The sequence below is a fragment of the Sorex fumeus genome, unplaced genomic scaffold (assembly GCF_029834395.1).
Source record: "Sorex fumeus unplaced genomic scaffold, SorFum_2.1 ptg000095l, whole genome shotgun sequence".
Classification (NCBI taxonomy): Eukaryota; Metazoa; Chordata; class Mammalia; order Eulipotyphla; family Soricidae; genus Sorex; species Sorex fumeus.
Genome location: NW_026606152.1, coordinates 18,936,237 through 18,958,030, shown reverse-complemented (window position 1 = coordinate 18,958,030; position 21,794 = coordinate 18,936,237). Strand labels below are relative to the sequence as shown.

At 36.8% G+C, this 21,794-nt stretch overlaps 1 pseudogene; it reads right to left on the bottom strand.

The window, feature by feature from the left end:
* Positions 1–20,473: 20,473 nt before the first annotated feature.
* Positions 20,474–20,567, bottom strand: LOC130040991 (uncharacterized; annotated as a pseudogene).
* Between the last annotated feature and the right edge of the window lie 1,227 nt (positions 20,568–21,794).

The following is a 21,794-nucleotide window of genomic DNA, read 5'->3' as shown; positions in this document are numbered from 1 at the left end:
CACATAGCTGAGTGTGATCTCAACTTTTCTAGACACTCCCCTACCCCACACACACCCAAAGACTTGTACTAATCCTTATGGATCCATGACTTTTCCTCCTCCCATCTCCAAGAATCTTTTAAAATTTCTTTTCAAGTACTAATGTAATGCGCTTTAGAAAATATTGAGTTAAACTTATTTCTTGTCATTTATCTTTTAGATAGAGAACCAAGAAAATCTTATTAAAAGTGTATTTTTGTATTCTTTGAAAATGGTAATAAGAACATTATTATTGAGTCCCTGAATATACATTATATAAAGAATTTTCTGAGAAATTCCCTGTACAAATCAATACTCGAAGAAATAAATGACTTCTCTGAATGAGAATGAACTGGGACATTTCAAAGTATCAATCAGTGAATCAAAGATGAATCATAGCATCATATAGCTAAAAATGATCTTGATGTAATGTAGTCAACACCATTATATTTTTTTTCTTATACCAGCTGATAGCACTTTTAATTTTTTTGTTTTTATTTATTTATTTTTATTAGTGAAACACCATGAGGTGCAGTTGTAGACTTACATACCTTTGTGCTTGGGTTTCAGTTATACAAGTGTCAAGTACCCATCCCTCCACCAGTGCCCATTCTCCAACACCAAGGAACCCAGTGACCCTCCCACCCCCCATCTCCCCAAATCCGCCCCGCCTCAGGACATTCCCTTTTGGTTTTTCTTTGCTTTGGGGTGTTATGGTTTGCAATTGAGGTCAATACCATTACATTTTCAAATAAGAAAATAGGCCCCAAGATGTTCAAGACACTGCTAGTGTCCTGGGCTTCTTCCCAGCATGTACCCTGCTCCAAGCCCGCCCTTTGGAAATATGCTGGGAAGGACAACTGGATGTTCCTTTCCTCACACTGACCTGAAAGACTCTTGCTGATTCTCAGCCAGATCAAATATTTCATTTGTTGCCTGATATCACCTCCTGTCCTTTATTTGTTTTAAAAAAAAAAAAAACATTTGATTTGTTTCTGGAATATAAAGAAAAAAACTGAATGGAGTAATGAAACAAAAGCAAAATCAAACCTTTACACTCTGCCATCAGAATAGTCCTTACAAGAGGGGAAGTAAATGACTGAAATGGGTAGGGGACTGCTGTTAGTTGGTTGTGCACAGTAGCTGGATATTTGAAAGTGCATGGAGTATGAATACACAGTTGCTGAGATGAGGAAGTCTGTATTTGAAGGGAATACAGTTTGTTAACTAGTCATCACAATTACATGATTGCCACTCAATGCCTCTTTTCGTATGTTTTTTAGATAATTCTTCCCCTCCTGTGTTTGCTTAGGACAGCACATTGTCTCTCCCCTCCCTGTTCTTTCAGGAAGCCAGAGAGAAGTCTTCAGGCAGGAAGAGCATGAAATTTACATAGGAGTGGTACTACCTGGACTGTATCATGTTCAGCGAAATGAGTCAGAAAGAGAGGGACAGAAAGAACAAGATTGCATTCACCCGGAGAACATAAAATAACAAAACAGGAGACTAACTCCCAAGAGTGGCCGAGATTAGTGTCAGGAATTTTTCCTCGTAGCTTGGAGACCAACCACACACGCTAGCAGAAAAGGCAGCTCAGATAGAGAATGGAGCACCAAATAAAGGGTGTTGGGAGGATTCTCCCAGGATGGGAGAGCATGCTGAACATAGACTATAGACCAAACATGATTGTCACTCAATGCCTCTTTTGCAAACCACAACACCTAAAAGGAGAGAGAGAACAAAGGGGAATGCCCTGCCACAGAGTCAGGGTGGGATGAGGGGATGGGGGGTGGGAGGCATACTGGGATCCCTGGTGGTGGGAAATGGGCACTGGTGGAGGGATGGGTATTTGATCATTGTATAAATGAAACCCACGCACAAAAATTCATATGTCTACAACCGTACCTCATGGTGTCTCACTAATAAAAATTTGAAAATTAAAAATAAAAAAATTGGAACATAAAGTAAAAATAAAACAAGAGAAAGATCTAACAATAGCAAAGAGGCCTATAGTACTCAAAATGTTGAGAAATAGGCACTTTGGCAAGTATTTTTAAATACGCATTCAGGAGAGAATATAGCATTTTTTGTGAACAAATCTACGCTATGGATTCATCTTATCCTTGAAAAGGAAAAGGACAATGTGTTCCAGTTACCAACTTTCAAAAAAGATATATATCATCTATTTTTTGCTGTTTCTATGCTTTACCAAATAGTATTCTAATTTTTAAATTGACTTTAATTATTAAAACAGTATTTGCCTGCATTAAACTTTTTAATTAAATGTTTTATTAGAAGTGATTTTTAATTATTAAAATGTTTTATTCACATGTAATTTTCTAAAAGAAACATATAGGCCAAAGAGCTAGTGCAGCATGTAGAGGGTATTTACCTTGTATGCAGCTAACCTGAATTCAATCCCCAGAACCCTGAGCCTGCCAGGGGTGATCTCTGGATACAGAGTCAGAAGGGAGCCCGGAGCACATCTGGGTGCACTGCACTCCCCACATAAAGGGAAGAATAGAAAAGAAAAACACATAACTGATTCTTGAGTAACATAGAGCTTAACTATGCTAACTCCTCTATAATGTTTGAAAACCCCCAAATTTAATAGATAGTCTGCTATTAACCAAGAACATGGTTTTCTAATTGTATTTAATTCCATTGTCTGCAACTAGTGCTATGTGTGGCCTGCCCATCTGTAAATTTTGGTATACTTCAAAACTTTAATCGATTTTATAATAGACTATATAATACATCTGTATTTGATTTTATTAAGTGATAATTTATATTTCTATTTTTGTGGGGTATTTGGGCCATAGTATGTGGTAAATGGGACTTCAGAATCTGTGCTCACGGTTTATTCCTGGTAGTGCCAACCATTAATTTGGGTTGACTGTATGCATGGTAAGTACTTTAACCCCTATATTAAGTCTGGGGTCCAATCAAATCAATTATCTGCATATATTTTATACATGCATGCATGGCATACTTTTTCTTAGATTTTTTTTATATTTCTAGGATATATTGATCATCTTTAATTATTTCACATACATATCAACGTCCAAAAATTCTCGAAATATAATTATTGAAAAATATAATATAGAAGTCCAAATTTGTATTGCTAATGGGATAACTATATTAAGAAGAAAATAGAACCACAATAAGCATACAATTAAAATGGACATACATTTCTTTGGAGTCTTTCAATTATGCATTTATATTAGTCTATATACAAGTATGATTTTTAAATAGACAATTTCTGTTACTATAAAATGTTTATTGAGATTTTATAATTGTAATGTTTTCCAGGTAAGATGACATTGATGTGAACATTTATATCTATTTGTCTACTTTTCTAATTGTTTCCTTAATATCAATTCTTAAAAACTAACTTACTTATGACCCGATATGTAGCTCAGGACAAAAGAACTTGGCTTTCATGTATGAAATTTTGGTTTCTATTCTTCGCACTATAGAAGCAAAAGCAAAATCATTAACTGTGGTTGGAAAAATAGCTCGGTGGTAAAATATTTGCCTCACATTTCGGAGGTTTTGGGTTTGATCCCTGAATTTCCATATACACACACAAAAGCTAACTTACAACAAAGTCTCACACTCGATACCTAACTGGACCCTCTCCAGAAATTCGATGAACAACGGGAGGACAGTGACAGTGACAGTGACTTAATGAACATTAAACTGCTTTAAGATATATATTGCCTAAATATTATACAGATTTAACTCTCAATAAAATAACTTGAAAAGATCTATTTTCTAGCATCTTTGCTAGGGAAAGATAGCACCTGATTTTTCAATATTTGTTATTTGGGGGGAAATTTTAATTTCTCTTTTTAATTTGTGCTCTTTGTCTACTAGTGAGCTTGAAAATTGCTCTTGTGTGGTACTACATGGAAAATATTATGCTATGGGGAATGAGTCAGAAAGAGAGGAACAGATATAGAAAGATTGCATTCATCTGGGTAACATAAAGGAACAAAATAAGAAATTAACACACAAGAACAGCTATGATAAATACCAGGTTGTTCACTCCATGGCTTAGAGGTCAGCTGCACTGTCTAGGGGTAAAGGCAGCGCAGATAGAGAAGGGAGCACCCAATAAAGGGTGCTGGGAAGATCTGTCCAGGATGGGAGATGCCTGCTGAAAGTAGTCTAAGGACCGAACAGGATTGCCACCCAATGTCCCTTCTGCAGACCATAGCACCCAAAAGGAGAGATAGAACAAAAGGTAGTGCCCTACCAAAGAGGCAGGTGAGATGGGGGATGGGGAGTAGGAGGGATACTTGGATTGGTGGGAGTGGAGATTGGTCACTGGTGGTGGAATGGGTACTCGATCACTGTATAATTCAAAACCAAGTGCAACAACTTGTAAGTCTACAACTGTACCTCATGGTGTTTCACTAATAAAACAAAACAAAACAAAAATTCAAAAAAAAGAAAATTGCTCTTGTGTTTACTAGTCATTTACACTTCTTTCAATAGACATTATATGATCATGTTTTATGCTTATTTTTTCTATTCAAATTTAATAGAAAAATACTGATTTATTTCACAGCACTAATTTTTTAAAACCTTTCATCCTTGGCCTATCATATTAATTGCCACTATTTGTTGGTGTTGCTTGTTTTTTGATCACTTAATTTGGTTTTTGTCCTTTTCTTTCAGATTGTAAAATTTTGCACCAATGAGCATATGTTTTTCTTTATTTTCTACAGTTTTAAATTGAGAACAACTGTTAGTTTTGTACAAATAAGATACCTGTGCATTTACTATTTCTTCTCATTTTATTTATTTTAACACATCTCGATTCATCTACAACTTATCCTAGTAAGTGTTGTCATATTGAAAGAAACCACAATTTTTTTCAATCATAGCACTGTAGCGCTGTCCTCCCGCGGTTCATCCATTTGCTGGAGCGGGAACCAGTAACATATTAAACCAAATTGTGAGACATGTTGACACTGGTTTTGGCCTATCGAATAGGTCATGGGGAGCTTGCCAGGCTTTTGCTATGTGGATGAAATACACTGGGTAGTTTGCCGGGCAGAGGAATCGGAATCAGGGTTGGCCTCCTGCAAGGCAAATGCCCTACCTGCTGTGCTGTAAAAGTTATCTAAAATATACTAGTAATACCAAATGTTGTTTCTTTAACAGTGCAATATAAACGATTATTTAGTAATTTTTTTGATTTGTTAATGAAATATGTAAGCTCTTGAGTATAATGGGAGTATTTTTCTAACACAAGAGTCTGACGAAGATGAAACTGTTATAACTGTCTTGTTGGATTCCATCTCCCTAGCCTGCTTCATTCTACCCTGCTCTCTATCCATTCCGGTCTTCTTCTTGGGATTCTCACCTCCTGATTGGCTAGGCTCTAACTTTCAACTGCCTACTTTATGACATCATTCTCCCACCAAACAAACCTCCAACTGGTAGAATCTTGGGGGTCCCATGTAGTAGTTTGTAAACAAATTTGAAACATCATGGCAAGTGACCAGTGACCAATGACCAATCACGTGTGAGCACTCATTTGTACTGAACACTTGTGGTCTTAAGCCGCTTCAGTGTTCAGACGTACTCTCGTACCATCTCCTCTTCTCGTCTACCTTTCATCGGTATTTCCTCTTCTCTGACCATGTCAGGTAAGGAATAATACTTTTCAAAGCTTTTCATTAGATTTATCATCCATAAACTTAGCAGTCAAGTAAAAACAGCACGGAGTAATGAAGGTAAGTATTCAAGTAGAATTTTATAAGCCTCATTTTAGCTTGACTTTGACATTTGCTGTGTGATTTTAGACATTGGCTTACTTTCTCTCACATACAAAGTGTTTTTCCTCATTGATTACATTATATTTTAGACATACTTAGGAGCTCAAATACACACACATACTTAAATACACACACACACACACACACACATATATATATATATATATATATATATGAGTGTTGATTCTCTGTGTTTCTTTTTCCTTTTAATAGTGAATTTTTCATGATTTCCATTGAAAATAAGTAAATCAGAGACAGTATTTTTACAGAAACCGAAAATATAGATGCTGTGGAAAACTGTTAATATATACTAGCATGTTTTATCTGTAATGGTCTCTCCACTTGTATTTACACTTCAGTATTTTAAATATAGTGATATTACAAAGTAATAATCATTCATCTTTGAGATTTGATTTTAGCCAGGTAATAAAAAAATATGGGGCATGAATAAGGTGTGGAGTGCTGAGGGTAGGGAGGCAAGCACTCAAAGTTAAGAAAGTTTGGGATCACTTTCATCAAACATTGACCAATCGAAACCTAGACGATATGAGGGAGAAATAAATAGGAAATAAAGAACGAAAGAAAGAAAGAAAGACAGAAGAAAGAAAGAAAGAAAGAAAGAAAGAAAGAAAGAAAGAAAGAAAGAAAGAAAGCAAGCAAGCAAGCAAGCATAGGGACGTCGATTATCAAGGAAGGGGAAAACGTTTGTACAGATTGTTGAAGAGAACCAAAGATTTAAAATCAAAAAAGAAAGGTACCAGTAGGAAAAGCAGTTTATCAGAAAGGCATCATAGCTGGCTTTTTTCCTTATTATCTCTTAGAACATAGTACTTGGTACTTGACAATTTGAGTATAAACACGCTTCAGAAATGATGCTCCCCATAAATAGCTAATAGTGCTGATCTAGGGCCGTGGAAGACACAGAATCTTCAATGTTTTTATTACGTTCTGGTTTTTAAGTACATGTACGCGCTGCCTGTTAAATAAAAAAATGGTATATTCTAACTTGAATCAGGAGATTTGATTCATTTGTGTGGTAAATAGGTTCCAGGTTAAAGCTGCTTGTCATCTTTACAAATATTATTTCATGTGATTTTTTCTTCCTAACGTGAATATTTAGATAATAGTCAACTTCTGTTTTAAATCCTAAGAGGAAGTAGAAAAATCAAGTCTCACAGGTCTAATTACACATTTCTGTCATATTTGTTAATTATTATTTTTCCTACATAAAAGATATTTTATTGGATTTCGGTGCTCATTTATTAAACATTGAGAAGAATGTTTTCCAGGTTGATAAATATAATTCTAATGTAGGGGTTGAAAGTAAGTTTGCAATATTTTATGATCACTTTTTAAATGGTCTTTTCTGTTTCTTGTGTGATCAAGTGAAATCCTCTGCTATGTTTAACACGTGTTGTTTGCTGGTTAATATTCAAAGATACTGATGAGAATAATTTTTTGTACTTTCGAAATTTCTTCCTGTATTTTACTCATTTAAAACATTTCTTGTCTATGAAATACAATCACGTTTACTTATATTTTCTTTTTGTTATGTAGTTACTGGTAAATCCTTTCTCTTTAATGGAGTGGTAAAGTGTGCACTCAAAAATCTCCTTCTATTCCATTTTTTGGCTACCAGTTTTTTCTAAAATAGAATACTGTCTTCATATTGTATATGTGGAACAATTTATTAATAAACTTATTGGACTGTTTTATTTGGTTTTGCTTGCGCTCACATCCGCTGTTATTCAAGGCCTACTCTTAGGTCTGCTCTCCATAACTTACTGTACTGTGCTGCTTGCTACAGAGCCCAGATTTCATTAAAATCTATATTCTCCTTTTTCAGTTCTGTGATACATATTTTTCATGATGTTTTCTTTACACTTCCTCCTATGAAAATCACATGAAATAGAAAAATAATATTCATGTATGCATTATTTTTCTTAGAATTATTAGTAACTACATTGTAGATAAACAACATAAGACACAGAGTTTAAATAAAGTTTTCCTTCCAAAAACATTTCTTGAAAAAACTCCAGTAGTCCTTTTTGAAGTGGATCAAAAATGAGGGTAACCTTCAATGCATCCACAAGATTAAGTCGTATGTGAACAGTAAGTAACAGGAACTCATCTCACAAGTCAAATGGAAACCTGATGATTACAATGGTAATAGTTGTAAAGAACCCAAATGCCTAAATTAATGTAAGGTATCTTCCTTCTGGTTTCTGGCGTTGTAGTGATCATGCAGGATCCTGGCAAAAAAACCACATGCTTTAGTTTGTGTAACCTGGAAATTCTTAAGGGACACAGAGAGATAGTACTGGAGGGGATAAGGCATTTTCCTTGTACACAGCCAATCCAGTTGAATCTCTGTCACGGCATACAATCTCCCGAATGTTTTAAGGGGTCACTCCAGAATGTAGAGCCAGGAAGAACCCAAGATCACTGTCAGTTGTTGGTCCAAACTCCACACCACCCCAAGCCCCGGCCAATAAAAATTATTGGAATATATGAAATCTCTTTGCCATCTCTGGGCCTCAGGTTTCTTCTTGTCCATTGATTGTTGCCCTTTCTCTTAGACGTCCTAGTTTGAAAAAACTTCCATTCTAGGAAATAGTATAGGACTCAATAGGAGGCAAGCTACAGGCATTTCTAGGGTAAGGAGAATTATCTGTAAGCAAGAAATCCAGGTACAGACATGATCACCTGGCTCTTCTACAGTTCTGTGTTCACTTTGGGAGCACGATACCAAATGCACAAAGTGCCAAAAAGTTCCAGGCTTTGAATCACCCCAAAGTGTTGGAATTTTGGAAACTCAGTTGACTGTTTGTAGTAGAAGCATCCTGATGGCTTAAATTTTAAGTTCATATTGTTCCTCTCAGCATTGAAGAGATTATTAGTCTCACAGATTTCTATCATCACCCTCTTGTTCCTTACAGAAAATTTTCAAAATCCATCTGTATTGGGAACTGCACATACTCTGCAGCTTTCCCTTCCCGTGGAGAACAATGCAGCTTCCCTAACAGGAAGTGTCTGCAACTACTCCAGAGTATCTGCTCCAGCTGGTAGTTCTGCTTGACTCCTGCCCTCAGCCTCTGGCACATCTTTCCAACCGCTGATGGGTAGTGCCTATATTTACAACATTTCAGCACAACAATGCTATCTGGAGTGTTTCACCAGAGTCATATATCTACCTCAGCTGCTTCCTACCCAAGTGTTTTGGAATGGGATATTGCAGGAAGTGCTGAAGTGATGTCTTCCATGGGAGACTTTTTTGTGACTATTCTTGACCAAGACACTGCTATCTCTTCCATGTCTATGGCAGCTCGCTATGAGAAAACACTAGTTACCAACAACACGATGTCTGTGTTCCAATCAGTTTCTGCCAGTCTTGTTGAGAGAAGACCATCTCAGGTTCCACATCAGAGTCAAAGCCTGTCACTTCCCTACAAGGAAGGAAGCCAGGTGTATTACTATCATCAAGGCACTCTGGGAACTCTCCTTTCCAGCATGCAGTCCTATGACTCCATGTCATACACAGGGCTAAATGGCTCTGCCCCCCAAGCTTACAGCAACTCATCTTGAGAAATGGTTAAGGTTCTCAAGGAGGTCCAGCCCCCAAATAACCAAATACCCGCCTCCTAGTCTGGAATCGACTTCTCTCTGTCTTCTCAACCCATCACAGAATCGAGTTATCAAGGTGAGTAAAACGGAGAGAAGGGAAAGAAAATTCAAAAATTGGGGTCAAAAAAGAGGAAAACTGTTCGTAGACAGGTACTATTCATATACACTGAGATTTTTAAATTAAAAAAACTCAGTTCATGTTTACTCCCCTCACTCATTTAACAGCATGATATTTTCACACTCAATATAAGAGCTCCTAATGGAGATTGGAAGTTATGATAGTATAATGGACATCTAAGTTTCATATAATGAAACGTCAGAAGCAGAGAAAAAAATAGCGCATTTTTCCCTTCTTATTTCATTTTTTAAATTTTTATTAGTTAAACGTCATGAGGGACAGTTGTAGACTTACAAATTGTTGTGATTCGATTTCATTTATACAATGATGGAGTACTTATCCCTCCACCAGTGCCCATTCTCCAGCACCACGGTTCCCAGTATTTCTCCCACCACCCATACCCCCTATTCCACTCAGCCTCTGTGGCAGGGAATGCCACATTTTTCACTGTTCTATTTCAGCAGTCCTCCAGAATTACCACACTAAAAGTAAAATACATATCTTAAACTAGTATTTTGTTATTTTCTTAAGAAGTTTCAGAACTCTAATTGTAATGGTACCACGTTAACTTTCCCTTCCATAAATGAACAGCAAGGTTCTGAATACACTTGTGTTTCAGAGATTCTGACTCAAATTATGAAACCTAGAATCTGTACCTCAGCACAAATATCATGATGAAGTAGTGCTTCATTCATACTCTTATTGTATGATATTAACGCCCGTTTATTTTTCCATGAAAGTGAATAAATTATCAGTACAATACATTACAAAGCTAAGCTCTGTGTGGCACTTATTAGTTTGAAAATCTATAATTATTTTTTAAAAAAACCTTTTGTTTGGAGGACATTGAAACTGTGTCATAGACCGAAGTGCTCAGGGATTACTCCTGGATCTCTGCTGGGGATCACTGCTGAAGATGCTTAGGAGATCATAAGTGATACTAAAGATCAAATTGCGGTCAGGTGTGCGCAGGGCCATTGCCTTAACTAATGTAATATTGCTCTTCCCAAGTCTCTTATTTTTCAAGTTAGTTTACACAGAAATTCTTTCAAATACAAAGAAAACCAAAAAACAAGTGCAACACATGAAAAACAGTAAGAACTACAACATTTACGTCCAATCTTTGAGCACAGGACTTGTCCATTATCCGAAGAATACCCAGTAATAATGCATTGCCTATTGCTGGTAGGTGCACATTTGTTGCACCACTAGTTTTGTGGACCGAATATCTCATTTCGCAAGCACTGATTTCTTCCTTGGTTCCTTTTTAGTGATGAATTTCCTGGGGATGGAGACCTCCCTGCCATCGCAACCTTCAGGTCAGACATTTGGTCTGACACAGATTTCCGAATTGCCCACATCTTGCAGTAGCAGGATTCAAAGACATTTGAGTAATCCACCACCTGAGCTTATGGACTAATAAAACAAAAGTAAAATAAAACCTTTACACTCTGACATCAAAATCGTCCTTATAGGAGGGGAAGTAAATGACTGAAATGGGTAGGAGATTGTTGTTAGTTAGTTGTGGACAGTAGCTGGATATTTGACGGTGCATGGAGTATGAATACACAGTTCCAGAGATCAGGAACTCTGTACTTGAAGCGAATACAGTTTGTAAACTTGTCATCACAATTATATGTCCATATGAAATTTATCTACATATGCTTTGTGCCTTCCTTGCATGTATGTGTTATGCATTCCTTTATCATGGCCTCAGAAATGCATCTGAGGGGACTCGGAAAATTAGTTGAGCCCCAAGTATGGGGAGAGAAGTAGTAAAGAATTGGAGGAGGAAAAAATATGAGTTGGAGCTTAAGAGCCGTGTAAGAGGAATATATCAATATGTATGTGTCTGTAAATACACATATATATGTATAAATATATATATGGGCTGGAGCCATAGCACAGTGAGTAAGACGTTTGCCTTACACGTGGCCAACCTGGGTTCGATTGCTCTCCTCCTCTCAGAGAGCCCAGCAAGCTACTGAGAGTAACCCTCCCTCATGGCAAAGCCTGGCAAGCTACCTGTGAAGTATTCGACATGCCAAGAACAGTAACAACAAGTCTCACCATAGGGACGTTTCTGGTGCCTGGTCGAGCAAATCAGTGAACAATGGGAGGACAGTGCTACAGTGCTCTGGTTAATTCAAACGTTGTTTATGTAAAATATGAAAGAATCAAATAAATATTCTATAAAGCTGATTACACCTATTAAATTAATATAACTTTAAATAGTGTTTAGAAATTAAGTTGAAGAATTTTAAGGCTATCGAAAGATATTGACAATATATCAAGAAACACATGGATTTTTGAGGAGCAAGAACACGTACCTGTTGTCCTTTCTTAAGGTTATATTTTTTCGCTTTTATAGAATATGTTTTCCCTGAATTTTTGTTAATAGCTTCCCTTTTTTAGAAAGCATCATAATAAATTATATTTTTTAAAAAAATTAAAAAAAGCTCTGTTAGTGAGTGGATTCTGTATGTTTGGAACGTGGGAATTATTTTCCTATGTAATTTACATTAAACAAGATATTTACAACAGAAATACCATCTGCAGTACCATTCACAATAGCCAGAAGAAACTATGGTATACCTACACAATTGAATACTACGCAGTTGGAAGGAAACTGACATCATGAAATTGGCTTACAAATGGATGTACAGGGAAGAATATCATGCTCAATGAAATCAGTCAGAAGGAAAGGGGTATACTGATTGGACTACCCCATTTTTTGGATATAAAAAACCAGAATGTGAGACTAATACCCAAGGATAGCAGAAACACCGGCCAGGAGAATTGGTCAATGGTTGGACGCTTGCCACAAGTGCTGAAGGCGAGCATTTGGAATAAAGAAGGGACCGCTATGTTTTCTTCTTGTGGAGTTTAACCAGTATTTTGTATATCCTGGATATCAACCCTTTGTCAGATGTGTATTCGGTGAATATCCTTTCCCATTCTGTAGACTGTCTTTGTATTTTGGTCACTGTTTCTTTGGAGGTGCAGAAGCTTCTTAGTTTAAGATAGTCCCATTTATCTATCTCTGTTTTCACTTGCTCGGCCAGTGGCGTGGCATCTTTGAAGATACCATTAGCTTCAATGTCATGGAGGGTTTTGCCAACTTTATCTTCAATGTACCTTATGGTTTCTGGTCTGATGTTGAGGTCTTTAATCCGTTTTGATCTTACTTTTGTACATGGTGTTAGGCAGAGTTCTGAGCCTATTTTTTTGCATGTAGCCGAAGAAGGGACCGCTATGACAATGATAGTTGGAAGTGATTACTCTGGGTGAGAACTGAGTCCTGAAAGTAGGTAAAGGAATAAACGTGAGAACTTCTCCCTCTCTGTATTACAATCCATAATGCCCAAAGTATGTGAGAGAGAGAGAGAGAGAGAGAGAGAGAGAGAGAGAGAGAGGTGCCTGCCATAGTGTAGAGACAGCAGGCTGTCAGGTGGGGTTTGGGGTTGGGAGAGGGAGTGGTGGGAGAGAAACTGGGGACATTAGCAATGGAAATGTATACTAGTGGAGGTTAGGTGTTAAAATATCCTATGATTGAAACTGAATCATGAAAAGGTTTGTAATATGTGTCTCCTGCATATTCAATACAAAAATATGATATTTAGATTCTACCACCATGAATAACCTATGAATTTGCTGAAATTTATTTTTATCACCTTGGCTGGGCTCATTGCATGGATGTCTGTGTGGTAAAACTTTTTCATTTTATGTGGACTGAAGAGACAAAAATCATAGGGTTGGGACTTCTGGTGGAAGGAGAGAAGAGCACAAAACACCCTGTTGAACACATCTCAGCAGGGTCACCTAAGTTGCGTGATGACAGACCTCCTTCACTGATTTCTTCTTTTGTAATGTGGAAAAATGAAAAGACTTTGCAGGCTGACAAGGGGTTGTCTCCTCCAGTTCTCACTATTTTCTTTTCGATCAGAACTGTTTAAAGATTATTAGAAAAATTTGGAGCTAAATGATTTGTTCTCATATATTTCCCCTACATGGTGTCAGTGGGCATTGATCCAGTAAGGCCAGCATGAAAAAGTTGAGGTTTATGTCTTAACCACCAATGCCAACACTACTGTATGTATCAACCCAAAGTACAATAGTAAAACTTCAAAATGTGTTTGTCAAGGAAATCGGTGGGAATGCAGGGAAAAATGGGTAATTTGTTGGTGGAGGGATGCAGACACTGGTGGTGTGATTAGAATTGGAATATTGTATGACAAATCTCCAATATAAATGACTTTGAAAATCAAAATTGCCTAAATTTAAAAAAAAGAAGTCAACTTATGTCTAAATTTCAAGAAGGCTTGTCTTGGCAAATTTTGGCAGGGAGACCATAGTTGGTAGAGAGAGGGAGAAAGAAAGGGAGAGTTGACAGTTGAGAAGAGAAGCCTGGATATCATGGAAGAGATGAAAGCTGATCTTAGAAGATTTGGAGCCATCAGAGTTTAGAGAGCTAAATGGTCTGAACATTGCAGTTTAGATACTTGAATAGTGAGATTGGTTTCAGTCATCAGCACTGTATATATAGAAAGAGTTCAAAGACCTCACAGATATTCAGGCTATAATAACTAACAAGGGAAGTGTTTTTTTCCTGAAGCATTATGTAAGGATAATATATTGCCAGGAAGAATGATAAGAAGTTGGTTCTCTTTTTCACAGATTAATACATTAGAGATGAAAACTTTTATTCAAAGGAATCTATGATCTTGTCCTGTTTCTCTGTTTTCTTGTCATCATTCCATTCTCCCCCATGACCCTACCTAATCAGGGCTCTCGACATTTCTCAGCAGTGTCACCACATAGCCTCAGAGCATGTGTTAACTGCAGGTAGCTCACAGCTCTCATGTTTGCCCCCAATCCAAGCCAGAGCCATCCTTCTAAAACCAAGGATATTTGCTGAAGGCCCGTTCTTCCTTGAAGTGGCAGTCATGGTTTACCTCTTCTTAATCATTTTGTTTACAAATTTAGATGTATGTCACTATACTAGTGACAGGGATTTTCCAAACTATGGAAAGCATAAACATTTCCATTTCCCCCACGAATTTTGGGCTAGTTATTTTCTATCCACTGCTAATAATTTGTGATAATTAGGAAATAGAACTGAAGTAAAAACAGGGACATTTTTCAATTTGGTGCCATAACTAATCAGTCTTAGTATAAGTATATATTTCTAGAAAAAAAAATGCAGAAGAAAATGAGTTGGTTGCTAGCAAAGAATGCCAAACCTCTGCCAAGAAATCCTTTGAAAATAAAAATTCTGACTATGGACTGAACATGATTGCAATTTAATGCCTCTTTTGCAGACCACAACACCCAAAAAGAGAGAGAGAAAAAAAAGGGAATGCCCTGCCACAGAGGCAGGGTGGGATGGGGGGGGGGATTGGTGTGGGAGGGATACTGGAATACATGGTGGTGGAAAATGGGCACTGGCGGAAGAATGGGCATTTGATCATTGTATAATCAAAACCCAAGCACAAAAATTTGTAAATGTACAACTGTACGTCATGGTGTTTCACTAATAAAAATTTTAAAAAAATAAAATAAAATAAAAATTGTTTCGTCTGCCAGAGATCAGCAGATGGGAACCTGAGTGAAGGCAAAAGATTAAATTGGTTGACTTTTATTTTTCCTTGAGTATATTAATTTGATTTTGGAGTCAATTTATATGAGAGTTCATCAAGACACAGAAATTTTTAGCGCTTCTCTTGTTTAAAAGTATAGTGATACACCATATCTCTATCTCACATTCTTTTTATTTCTGATAGTTTGACACAAAAGATACGTCATAATCATAGATAAATGTAAATTATTTAAATACTTTTTTGATTATGTAAAATTATCTTATAGAATTACATTATAGAATTTCATAAATTTTAGGATTATGCAGAATCAACTTGCATGTATCATATTACACTCACTACTGAAAGGCCTACTCTGTCATTCACCATTGTTTAGTTTTCCCACTTTGATTATACTTTTCGATCTGGTAACTAAATAGTCTCATAGTTCTAAAGTTTGTTTTTATTGCTTTGAAAAGATCAAAATTATGTAATTTTCAACATTGGATGAAACTAGAGGATATCATGCATGTAAAGTTAGCCTTAAGGAAAGGAACAGATACAGAGAGATTTTTCTCATATGTGGGATGTAAAGACACACAGCAAGGTAGCAACAAATGTTCAAGAGCAATGTAAGGGGAGAACTGATCCACACAATTGGGTCAGGGGATTAGGAGGGAGGGATTCTGGGGGATTGGGGGAGAGGGAGGGTTTGTTCTTTGAGAGAATGAGGAGTGTCTTGTTGGAATTATGTGTATGAGAAACCATTGTTAATTGAATTATAAATCATAGAATATAAATAATGTTTTAGACGTTAGTCTGTCTCATTTTATTCTTTTAATTTGTTTTCTCCATATGCCACATAGGCATGAACTTGTAGGATGCCTATCTTTCTCTGCCTGGTTTTTGTCACTAAACATAATTTCCTCATGTTATACATTTTATATACAAATAATAAGAAGATTTCACTTCATACAACTGAGTAGTATTCCATTGCTTTACCACCTTTCATTTTCAAAATTTGTGGTTTAAAAGATACAAATACTGGTTTTAACAATGCTCTGGTGTTTTCAAAGTTTTAGTTTAGTGAAACAAAATATATTTTATTGAAAAACTCTTAGAAAATTGTGAAACAGTTGTAGGGTGGAATGGAATATATGTTCAAGCGAGAACAGTCATTTAACAAAACAAGCAAAGAGAGACATAGAGAAAGGAAGCACGGTATTTCTTCAAGGGAGAACACAAGCTTGAGGAACAAGCCCACTCTGGTAGTTTAGGAATAAGAACTTGGATTGGTATGAACTTAACTTGTGCACTTTAGGGGAGAACCTGAGTGAAACTATTATAAGTACGTTCAGGATCATGATACACTGGAGTCTGCACTTGGAGTGAGGAGGGTAGAGAGTTCTTTGGGGAGACCGAACTATAGATAACAGTAATATTATAACACGAATGATAGTATCTTACCGTGGGATTCCAAAAAAATATTTAAGAGTGGCGTCAGAAATGATAACATTCTTAGGTATTTGGGTTTCCTGTGGAAACAACGGGAAGCTGAGTTTATGCTCTGGATGCATCCACCTGAAACAAGGTCAACAAGTCATGAATGAAAAATTTCAAGTTAGATGGATCAAGGATTCTGATCCCAGTGGAAGGCTAGCTTTCGGGTGGACAATTTCTACTGATGGCCTGATGTAGGTTCTGATCCTGGGATATGTAACAGAAAGGAGATAGTGACCGGTATCCTCAGAAGTGAAGCCTCTGAGACAGAAGTCATTCATGCCAACTTATGGGTTATCAATGTTTGCTCATGGCTGCTACCATTATAACATGCCGTTCAATGGTTCTGTGTTTTCAATTTACTGTGTCAATGTAAAGATGAAGTTTCCAAATGGAAGGTAAAAATCTGAGGCCCTCAAGATGATGAATCACAGGGAGGGGGGGAGCTGGAGCTATAGTACAGCAGGTAGGGCATTTGCCTTGCACACGGCATACCCAGGTTAGATTCCCAGCATCCTGTATGGTCCCCCCAAGCATCGTGAGGAGTAATTCCTGAGTGCAGAGCCAGGAGTAACCACTGTGCATCGCCACGTGTGACCCAAAAACGCAAAGAATGATGATCTGGGATTGATCCTTAGCATTGCAAACGGCATTATTTTTTAATTTTTAAATTTTTTCTTGCTTGCTTGCTTGCTTGCTTTTTTGTTTTTTGGGTCGCACCTGGCTATGTATAGGGGTTATTTTTTATTTTTAAAAAAACTTATAATTTTTCCTTTTTACCTGTGGTTTAAAAGTGTATCTAAAATATTTTAGAGTAAATATATGTGAAGAAGAATAAAATTCACAGGAACTATTTAGTGTTCTTAATGATACAGGAGTCAGAATTTTGAGGTTAATTGTATGGGTATTGCATAAATAATTTTTCCACGTTATGTGGGCTGTCTTTCGATCATGGTCACCATTTTTTCTGAGTTGCAGAAACTTCTTAGTTTAATCTAGTCTCATTTGTTTATCTTCACTTCCTCTTCCTTGTTCAGTGGTGTTTCATTCTAGAAGTTTCCCTTAGCTTTAATGTCATGAAGGGATCTTCCCACATTTTTCTCCATATATCTTAAGAATTCAGGTATGATAGTGAGGTCTTTAATACATTTGATCTGACTTTGTGCCTGGCACTATAAAGAGGTCTGAGTTCATTTTTTTTGCATATTGCTGTCCAGTTTTCCCAGCACCAGTTGCTGAAGAGACTTCCTAGCTCAACTTCATATTTCTTGAGCCTTTAAGAAAGATTAGGTAATAATAATCTGAGGGCCAGCGTCAGGATATTTGACTATATTCCATTGATCTGAAACCTGTCTTTATCTGAATATCATGGTATTTTGATTACTAAAACTTTGTAGTAGGGTTTGAAGTTGGGGAAGGTGTTCCCTTCTTCTTTTTACCAAAGATTGCTTTAGCTCTTCATGGGAGTTTATGGTTTTGTATGAGTTTAAGAGTGATTAATCTATTTCTTTGAAAAATGTTATGGGTATCCTTATAGAAAGTGCATTAAATCTTTATAGAGCTTTGGGGTGGATTGCCATTTTGACAGTGTTAAACCTCTCAATCCATGAGCATGGGATGTGATTCCATTTCCTCATATACTCTCTTATTTCGTGAAGTAGTGTTTTGTAGGTTTTTTTTTTTTTTGTATAGTTCCTTAACCTTTTTAGTTGATTCTATTATACTCTATTTTCTGAGGTATTATTGTGAATGGGATTGTTTTTCTCTATCTCTTTTTTCTCTTTCATTATTAATATATGGGAAAGCCATGGAGTACCAGATATTGATTTTGTAATATGCTACTTTACTAAACAAATCTATTGTTCCCAGGAGCTTTTTTGTAGATTCTTTGGGATTTTATAAGTATAGTATCATGTCATCTCCAAATAGTAAAAGCTTGAGTTCTTCCTTTTTTATCTGGATGCCCTTGATATCTTTTTTTTTTTACCGAAATCATATGGCAAGTACTTTAAGTACTATGGTGAATAGGAGGTGTGAGAGTGGGTAACTTGTTTTGTGCCTGATTGTATTCTGGGATTCTAGTTCATTGATTTCTGCTCCAAGTCTTTGGTTTTTCCCCCTTGAGAATAATGCTTGCCGTGGGTTTGTGGTAATTTGCTTTGACTAGATTGAGGAAAGTACTTTCAAATCCAATTTTGTTGAGAGTTTTTCATCATGAATGGGTGCTGGATCTTATCAAATGCTTTATCTACATCTATTGATATGATCATATGACTTTTAACTTTATTTTATTGAGATGGTGTATTCTGTTGATTGACTAGAGAATGTTAAGCCATCCTTGCATCCCCAAGCTAAACCTATTTGGTCATAGTGTGTGATCTTTTGTTGAGTTTCTGGATTCTCTTTGCTGGTATTTTCTTGAAAATCTTTGTATCTGTATTCATCAAGGAAATAGGTCTGTAATTTTCTTTTTTTGTGGTGTCTCTATCGATTTGAGTATTAGGGTGATCTTTGCCTCATAGAAACTATTTGGGAGTATTTCTGTTTCTTCAATTCCTGGAAAATCTTAAAAATGTTGGAAGCAATTCCTCTTTAAAGGTTTGAAATAGTTCACTATTGAATCCATCTGGGCCATGGATTCTGTTTGCAGGGATACTTTTGACCATCATTTCAATTTCCTTGTTAGTGATAGGTTCAAGTATTCCAAATCTTCTTGGTTCAGCCTTGGGAGGTAATTGGAATCCAATAATTTATCAATTTATTCAAAATTCTCTCATTTCCTGCTGCAAAGAATCTCAATATAATCTCTGATGATCCTATGTATTTCTGTAGTTTCTATTAGGATAACCCCCTTTGCATTTCTGATTTGATTTATTAGAATTCTTTCTCTTTGTTTTTTTGAGAGGCTTCTCATGGTTTATTGATCTTATTTATTTTCTCAAAGAACCAGCTTTTGCTTTTATTGGTCTTTTGGATTGTATTTTGGGATTGTAGCTCATTGATGTCTGGTACAAGTTTTATTATTTCCTTCCTCCAGCCTATTTTGGACTACTTTTGTTGGTCATTTTACAAAATCTTGACCTCTAATTTATTCATGTAGGCCCTTTCTTTCTTCCTAATGAATTCTGGCAGATCTATAATCTTTCCTCTTAACACTGCTTTTGCTGTGTCCCACAAGTTATGGTAGCTCGTGTCCTCATTCTCATTTGTTTCTGGAAATTTTTTATTTCCTCTTTGATTTCTTCTCTAAGCCAATGGTTGTTCATTACTCCCCTTAAAGAAAATATTTCCTTGCTGAGCTTCAGTCTGTTTGATCTATGGAGAAGTGTCAAAGAAGTGTTGAAATCTCCTTCTAGTATTGTGTTGCTATCAATGTTTTTCTATAAGTCAATTAGAAGTTGTTTTTAAGTATTTTCCTGGTCTGTCATTAGGATCATATACATTGAGGAGGGTGAGTTCTTTCTGATGTACATATCCCATGATCATTAAGAAATGACCTTCACTGTCTCTGATAATCTTTAGCCTGAAGTCCATGTGGTCTGATACTAGTATCGCCACTCCAGCTTTGTGGAGGTGATATTTTCTTGAAAACTTGTTTCCCAGACTTTTACTTGTAGCCCATGGGTGCTTTGATTGTTCAGACGTGTTTCTTGCAGGCAGCAGAATGAATGTTGGTTTCAGTTTTCTAATTCATCTTCACATTCTGTGCCTCTGAATTGGCACATTTAGTCCATTGACATTGAGAGAGATTGTTGTGGTGTGGATTTGTGCTCTCTTTATGTAGAATTTTTGTACTTGTGGGGATTGTCTTAGCTTAAAGTAGACCTGTTCATTTTTCTTGCAACAAAAATATGGAATGCTTTACAAGTTTGCATATCATCTCTGTGCAAGGACCATGCTCATCATTTTATCATGTCAATTTTAGTATATGTGTTAAACTTAGTAGGAGTTAATTTTTCCATATTTTTCTCTTCTTATTACTTTGAGTGTTGTCCTTCCTCACTCCTATGGCAGACAATGATTCCTAATCAAGGAATGTATTTCAAAGCAGCATGAATAAATAGATTTAGAAATTTAATGTCCCAGAAAGAAAAATATGGTTTTTACCATATTATCTTTTACCATGCCCTAGGCATCAGTTTTACAAAATAATTCTTTTGGAAGATGGTATATGAGGTTGTTTAATGTCGTTCCCTGAAACCTTAATTAAGACAAATATACTAGAGCCTTTTGCTGTTTTCACCTCAGTCCCGTGTACTTCTCCAGGAAAAGGTGGATGGTGTTGTCTGCACTTTGACCACCTTGAATGTATGTAGGATTTTTCTCCTGAAGGATGAGGTGAGAAGCATATTGATGATTTCATTCCACCTTATTACAAGTTCAACTTGAACGGAAGGTGAGACTCATGTGGCTCCTATAAAGGACAGAACAAAGGGTCTCAGTGAAGTTTAATGGCCAACTCACATTAACAACATAGATGACTCATAGTAACCTGTGTGCATCTTTGTGTATAGTGAGTTTCATATCTACTGATAGAGATTCTCAGTCATGACACATGGGCAAAACGGATCTGTAATTAAAATCTAGTTCTCTGAGCAGAGTGGGGTCTCTGACGTGATTGAACAAGTTTGTAGTAATTTATTACTAAGCACATAAGTATTTTCAATGATGCGTACTTTTCGATCTAAAATTAATTCCAAATATGTCTAAAACAACAGTCTCCTGACCTCGCACCTGGCTTTCCTCACTGGGGCCCCTTGGAGATGGCGGGGTGAGATTCCCTCACCGCCCTGAGCATAGACCCGGCAGCTGAAGACCTCTGCAACCAGCCATAGGTACGCTTAAGACCACTCTTCCCAAGCTTGAGGGAGCCTCATGCATGAAGGAACTGGAAGAGGAACCCAAATGTGCGGGACCGGGGGATGAGATCTCCATGGCTGCTCAGATCAAGACTGTGCCCCCTCCTTCCAGATCCTCCATCTTCTAGTAATTAAGTGTTAAAACCACGATCTACCCATGGATCCATGTAATGCCATCAATAGCCAACATCCAGAGACTGGATCTTATTTAGAAGTGAGTAACTCTGATTGTCCAGTTCTCACTCTCAGAGAACCTGGTAGGCTTCTGCGAGTATCTTGCCCGCATGGCGCAGTCTTTGTTTCTGGT